The following is an 8,116-nucleotide window of genomic DNA, read 5'->3' on the forward strand; positions in this document are numbered from 1 at the left end:
TGTGGCATTTTGATCCCAACAGTTGCATTTTAGATCTCCAATCTAATCTGACTAATTTGAACTTGGAAGGTCAGTAAGGTCAGTTAGCTCTCCAGCTAAACACATTTTTTTCAGCTGCTTGTTTGCAGCTGTATAATATTAGCCAACCACTGCAAGTCCACAAGACTTCAGAATAATGTCTAACCAGAAAACTTTTTTTTTTCATCAAAAAATCAGCTTGTTTAACTGACAGTAGCATATTTCTGCCTCCAGTGCAGTTCATGAGAAAGAGCATTGACAGGCTTGAGCTGACTACATACAGCTCATATCTGCATTCAGAGGCCATACCAAAGTACTCATTACAGTGTCTGGATGCTAGTTGTTATGAAAAATAATCATTAAATATTAAATGTTGCAATGACGTTCTACTGTAAATAGCCTAACTCCCCACACATTCCCTATTGTAATCCTGAGCTACGTAAATATACACACACATACAAGAGTGACACTGAGCCAACAATTCACAACTTGTCATTCAAACCCAAACAAAACAAAAGAACAAAAATTGAAGAAATACAGGACTCACTACTCACTCTTTGTCTCGGCTGCATTTGATTTTAAATGCCATTAAAGTTTTGTCAGAGATGCAAAATTTCAATTCAGCATAGTTTCATCATCATCAATATATATATATATATATATATATATATACATAATGAGAAGATTATACTTAATGTTAGTTTATTTTAATATACTGCAGCTCACTGAAATCAGTAAAGAGCTCTTGACAAAAATACAGCTTGTGTGCTGGGAGGTGGTCTGCACAAAAGCATGCAATCAGCTCTTTCATAATAAAAATAAAAATAAATAAATAAATAAAAAACAAGATCAACTTCAGAACAGCAAAACATTGGGCGATCTGTGTGTGATGTTATGGAAATTGTGCTGTTTAAACATGCAATTAAACTGAGAGCAGCTGACATTCATTAAACATGAGCCTTTCTAAGAATAACTCTGTGCTATATGGTTCATAAAGCCTGATTAGCTGTTTACGTCTTTGTGAATGATGTCCTTGAGCAACTTTTGGAGAAGAAATCGGACATGAGGACAAGAGCTATTTATAATTATTTATTTATCATTATTATTATCATACAATTATTACATCATACAGTAGTTAAGTCTATTGAGCAAAGTCTTGACTGTGGTATTGAGGTCAAACTAACCTTTGAAGTACCCATCTAAACCCTGTTGACCTTCAACTTGTGACTCTTGTTCCTTGTTGACACACTTGTCCATGTTTGGCATATGGAGTCTTATCCTCATATCCAAACTGTTCCCACTGACATGTTAAATTATTCTGCAGTTTGTGTGACCTCTGACAGAAATCCAGGAGCCAATTATCTGAGCCCTTTTGAGCTCCGTTTGGCCTTGTGTTGACCCTGATGTCATCCATGAACTGATCTGAACAAACGCATGCTGAATACCACTAACCCAGTCTTTATTACAGAAAAACAAAATGAAAAGTAATTTGCACAACTTCAGTCTTAAGTTCTCAAACTTTCCTAAACACCTACAGTATTGAGCAACAATATTTCCTATCCGTTTTATACGTGCAAAATTGACTAGAGCCCTGTTGCACAGTCAAGAAAGACCATCTTTGATGTGCAGTTTTAATATTTTATTTAAGCTGTATAAAATATACATCTTTCTCTCCATTCCAAAGTAGGTTATGTTCAGAAATGTGCTGATAATACAGATACAGTCCCATTGAATAAATGCAGATAAAGAGTTCGCCAGCAGGATGAAACTTCACTGAGAAGATAAAGCCACAAGTGGTCTTCCATTCTAACTGCATAATAATTAAACATGACGCTTTGATACAAAGCCCTCAGGACTATATTACAAATTGATAATAATTAAAAGAATATTTAACCTTGCACATTTGAGGTCTAATTGTTGCTCTATCAACTCCTGGGTGGGAAGATGCTGCATGACATATGGACTTGGAGTAAGAGTGCTCTATCTCCTTTGTTGGGTGAGGCGCTTATCTGATTGTGGTTCCCGGATAAGAGAGGAAGGAGAAAGGGAAGGCTGAAAGTGGGACTTTATTGAACATTCTGTCTCTGTGGAGAACCCTGGGCTGGCTCACTTTGTGAAAGCAGAGACCTCAGCGTGGCCAAATCCAATCAAATGTTTTGAGGGCTGACAGGTCCAATCAGTCAGTGGCTGGTTGCTGCTTACCACACTGGTTCAGTTTTCTGGTTTAAGACCTTTACAGACGCAGGAGGGAAACAATGTTGGTAAAAAAAAAATACTAGACAAAGACGAGGGTGAAATTGAAAAGACAATGTTTCTCTTACTCTTCCACTTTTTTGATGGTATCTTTTTTTTTATGACATCATAAAAATTGTACTGTTCCATCACAACAGAAAAATTTGCTTGTAACACAGCAAGTATAGTTTGGAAGCTGTTTCACCAACTTGATAGTAATCTCTTCCATGTATGTAGCATTTTGTGACCCTTACTTTAGATTTATATTAATTAATGTCTTTGACACCTTAACAACACTTTAGGCCAAGAACAAGGTTACACATACAGAAGAACTGAACCGGAACAGCACATATCAGCAGGTGGGTATTTTATGTTTAGAGAGTTACAATAAATGCCGCTTGAGGTCTGCAACAGTGTGTTCACATCAAGTTACTGCTACATTTCAGTGCTTTTCCTCCTCAGGTACCACCAAATACATGCACTGGGATGGCGAAACATACAAGGCTCTGTCTTCCTTCAAAAGACTTGTGGTGCAGCTTATTGTATGTGATCATGCCGCCCAAAAATACTAAAGGAAATTACATTAAATGTAAGGGTTTATAGAGACAGATCTTCAGACAGATGATAGATCAGTATTTCATAGCACAATGTTATTCATGCTTTGCGTAATCCAAAGAAACTCCTTATCCTTATACTTTCTGTCTCTTATCAGATCAATCTCTTAAACTCATTTACAAATTGATGGCAAAAGAGGAAAAGTGGCACCACATGAGAGTTAGTCCAATCTTTGTACAATTAAGTTAATCACTTGACTCACAAAGACAAGCGACACCCTGAAGATTGTCTTAACAGGAGGTGAATGCTTTATCGTAGCATTATAATCCTATTATTTAATCACTTGATCACACAGTTCTTGTTAGCTGTCAATATGTGATAGCTATTCACAGGCAGTAATGATAATAACCCTAATGTTGCAATAATTCGTAATGATATAGGAGACAAGCAGCACAGCAGAAAAAGGTACATTCAGATTTTATGGAGGAATAATACATTATGTCAATAATAATTAATAATAAATGACCCTGATTGCTTAGTTTGTTCATCAGATTAAATGCTGATGCTCCATCTGCCTGTCATTGTAAACCTGAACCACAATCAATAGACATGCTAATCTAGATTCATATACCATCTGTGGCTTCAACATGAGCGCCTGAATGTTCCTCACCTCGCCGAGGACAGTGATAAAATTAGCCTGTCCTCGAAGACAGTGGCGCAAAGAACTCTAACAATTTTCTGCTATGCTTCATCCACCTCTCACTGCAATTTTATGACAAGAGCTGTAACAAAATAATTCACTGTGTGTGAGAAAATGCAAGGAGTTTATAACTGACAACTCATGTGACTTGCTTGATCAATAGTGAGCCTGGCAAGTACTTTCACAGAATACGATATGTAGGAAATATAGAAAATGTAATGTAAAACTGACATTTCAACGAGTAGCACAATTGGCTGAGACATCATCCATTGGGCATTTTACCATAACTGAACTTGTAACCTAGCAACATCCCACTGTGACAATAACTCTCTGTCACATTAAACACTCTATTGCTATTTAAATTAACACAATTACTGGAAACTGTAGACTCACAATATTACCGGCTAGGTCTGGCATGGAGTGGCATAGTCAAGCTGTGCAAGAGTTTTGGTGCAACTAAAGAAGCATATGTGTCCAAAAGGGCTAAGCAATGTGGGATTTGAAGAAGTATTGAGATTCTTTACTCAACATTACAAGCAAAAGTTCTGCCTTTAAAATTCTGCTTAAGTAATTTTTACTTATATAAATATCATCATCAAAATGTAAGAATTTAAAGTGAAGCACATAATGACTCCATTCAGTATTAACATTGTTATATGTGTTTTATTACTGGTTTTTTATTACTGATGCATTAATATGTACACAGCATTTAATCTTTCAGCTTGTCAATGTTTAGCTTATTTTAACTACTTATATAAAATGGAATGAGGTAGAAAAAAGTTTATATGCTTTGTATAATCTTAATCTAAATTGTAGCATAAAACTTTCCTTAGTAGAAAGTAGCCGAAAATGGAGAAACACAAGAAAAGGATAAAACTGCACAAGTAGTTGGGTGAATGTGTGAAGATATGTACATTGTCTGGTAATAGCCATACATGCACTGATCAAATTTGTCTGCAAATTTGAGTATTATTGGCCATTTTTGCCAATTTAATAATAGTAAAGCGTAAACCCACCCATGTATTTGCCGATCAGAATTCTACATTTATAATTTAATCAATTAAGATTAATTAGGCTGGGTGTGACATAAAATTTTAATCCCCTGTATATGTATTATGCTGCATTACATTACATGTCATAAAATCATAGTATTATTTTTCCAACATGATTAAAATGCAGTACAGAGACTATGATAATGATGCTTGTCGTACTATCAATTAACAATTAATATCATAATAGTTAAGTGATATGTGGATGTGTATCACATGCACACTGCCAGAATTAAAGTAGTAGATGTTAATGATGTTCCCTAGACACAACCTTTTTCTGTGGTTTCCTATTAGGTTCATCCTTCATTGTTTGTATCACACAAACAAACATGTAACTGAATCTGAATCATGTTTTCTTTGCTGTTTGTATAAATCAAGACATGACAGAAATGTTGATTTGCTAGTCAAGGGCATGAGGCTATATACTGTATCTCTTCGTCATTGAGAATGTATTAATATTCCTGGGTTTGTGTTAAAACTGCAATAAGCATTTTGTTATCTTTTCAAATTTCACAGCTAATACAGCAGAAGATGTTAATGACAGCAGCAGGCAGGTGTTTGTTTTGTAAGTGGGTTGAGTGCCCGTAGCTTGGAGGAGGTGTTCCTCATCAAGGTTACAAAGTACCAGCCTTGAGCTGACAATGTCTCACAGCTTTGATGTGAATGCAGAATGCTTGTTTTTATTTTTAGTAGTCTGGAACAATGTCCACAGGTTGGTTTTGAGTTGTCTGGAGGCCATAAAGATGTCCAAGAAAAAAATAAATGGTACTTTCATGTGCTGCCCCAAAGTCACCATGTTTGGAGGAGTGTGTAGTATTCATACTCACAGTGAAGTTTATGTGACCTGAGAATTAAAATTGATTATATACCAGTACAAATGATACAGCGTAATCCATGTTATGCTTTATGTATTCCAGTTATACAGCCCACCCCTAATTAAGATCCATATCTATCAATTATACACAATCAGGCCATGCATGCCTAATTAATCAATTAAAAAACATCACCTGGCCTATGGACTGGAAATCGTTTAGTGACTGGATACTCCTGCTGAGCTGATGGGCCTGTAAAAGGATGATACAGAGCCAGTGAAAGTCAATGACATTTTAATGTGCTCAGATTTTAATAAAACAACATGCCTACAGCCTGTTGAAAAATTCCTTTGATGGAAGGCTCTGACCTGGGGTAATATATTATAACCATTTGAGCCTGTGAAATAATGTGCAAATTCAATAATGGTCACATTATCCTCACAGCTCATAATAAATAGCGTTTGTTGTGCATGTGTGGATCTAAATGACTCTGCCTGTCAATGTTAAGGGACATTAAGCATAATACAGTATTTCACATGTGAAACATCTGTATCAAGAAAAAGGGGAGAGTAGTATTCAACAGAGAAATACAATGTCAAAAGGTGAAAATATGTCACAGTTGGCTCTAATAGGCATCTGCCCCCAACAACAGCGGTATTCTACAGGGAAGCATTTGCAGTGTCAGTTTGCTGATGTACGTATGACTGTTGCTGCACATGCAGGCATTTGTGACACCAATCTATGACTCACAAAGCTCAACCTCTTTGAGGTGCTTTGCTCGAAACAAGAACTGACTGTGAATAGCTTTAGAGCCCAACTTGAAACACATCATTGTGTTATTTTTATTTAATTGGCCACAAACGTTCAAATGTGGCTACATTTACTGTATCAGGCAACCAATCCACAAGGTTTCATTAATCTAAATATCCAACTCAAAAATAAATAATTTATGAGCTGAGAAAAGATTTGCTTTATAAGAGAAAGCTTTTTGAAAGGGAATCCTCAGGGCTCTACATTTTAGTGAAAGACCAATGGGTCTAATCCTCACATCCCCATGTCATTTATTGAGGTTTGGCCATGGCATTATGTGGAGAGCTGACACAATAACTTAAGAATTGTTTTCATATGGAAATTTTGCATCTCTTTTCATAAGGGCAATCTTGCACACATTCTGACAAAAAGGCAATCCACCAGCGAACCCACATCATTCACAACAGAGAGCTAGTTGATGAATGGCCCTGCAGCTTTTAAAAGTCAAGTTCATGCAGCTAATCATTTGGCATGAGATCAACTGAGGACACTTTTTTTTTACTGTCATATTAATTTGCACTGTCAATCATGCCTCTGGAAATAACATGCTACAAGAATTTAATGGCTGTGAATTCTACACCAAACAAATCAGTGCTATCACTAAAAAACACTCATGACCAACACTTTTAATAGCAAGATTGCTTTTACAACATCATACCAAAAGCCAAGATCTGACAAGCCAGTAGTTTTACCTACAAATAATACACTGGCAAACTACATCCCAAACCCACTTTTCTCCTAAAATCTTCAAGGAGTAGAAATTGGAGTAAAACATTTCACATTTAAAGCAACAACCAATCCACAGCCACTCCAGAGCCCAGGGCATGATGTGGATAACCAATAAGCACTAGCATGCCCTGGCACTCATAATTATGACACATTAGTGTTAGAAGTGATTCCCATTCCAAGACTGGTGTTTAGCCAGGAGGTACTTAGCACCAGTATAAGAAACCAGCCAGTGCCAGTCATTATCCCATTGTTTGGAGGCACACAGTCTGTCCTAATTAGATGCAAAAGAGCAGAGAAACTGTATCTAGTGGCACTGCAAATGAGGATAGAGAAACACGTCACACTGCCTGCTGCTGCAGGTTGGAGTGTAATGAAATAATGAACTACCATGGGATCTTCTCCTGCAGAGAGCAAAGCACACCAACAGGCGGCCTTTTGAAACAGGCAAACAGTTGCAGAGAGCAAAGACCTGCAACACTGATCCTTGCACCTTGAATGTCAGGGCATGAGGTTGAAATGTGATTCCTCAGAGCAGCTCATCCATAGATCTTAAAAAGACCAAAACAGCTATAAATAAAAGCATCAAGCTATTCGAGCAGTCAATAAAGATGTTTATGTGACGTTGGCTCTATTTCTCACAACACTTGGCATTTTAGAGGCAGCATAATTTTATTGTCTTTGCTGAAACATGACTGCATATCACAATAGACAGGATGATCGCTGATCTAGCATCCATTTCTGACGGTGCCAGAAGGTTTCGTTGCATACAAAACATCCAAACAAGATAAGCACAGCTTGAAATTGTAACTAGGTTGTGTCTGTCAGTTCTGCTTGCCATTTAGGCAGGTAGCCAAGACTTTGCTCAAACAGTCTGTTTATTCTTAACAGTATTTTTGTGCTGCTAAATTTAACTTTTTAAATAAATTCTGTATCCACATGTCATTGTGGACAGCTTCTTTGGGATGTTCATGGCCTGATTAAATGTACTTAAATTTTCATATTAAAAGAACTGCAAGCATTTTAAACCAGAAAGTGTTTAATGATAGGACTGAACTTGAATCATCTTAGAAAATGTGAGTCAGTGGTCCTCATAAACCACTCCTACAGTATTCCCCTGAGCGTGGGTTTCAAAGTAATGATTGAAAGTAACAGAGGTCGTTGACCACATACAGAGAGACGAGAGACAGAGAGAGTCTACAGAAAGAGAGAGA

Source organism: Thunnus thynnus, chromosome 11 (genome assembly GCF_963924715.1).
Source record: "Thunnus thynnus chromosome 11, fThuThy2.1, whole genome shotgun sequence".
Lineage (NCBI taxonomy): Eukaryota > Metazoa > Chordata > Actinopteri > Scombriformes > Scombridae > Thunnus > Thunnus thynnus.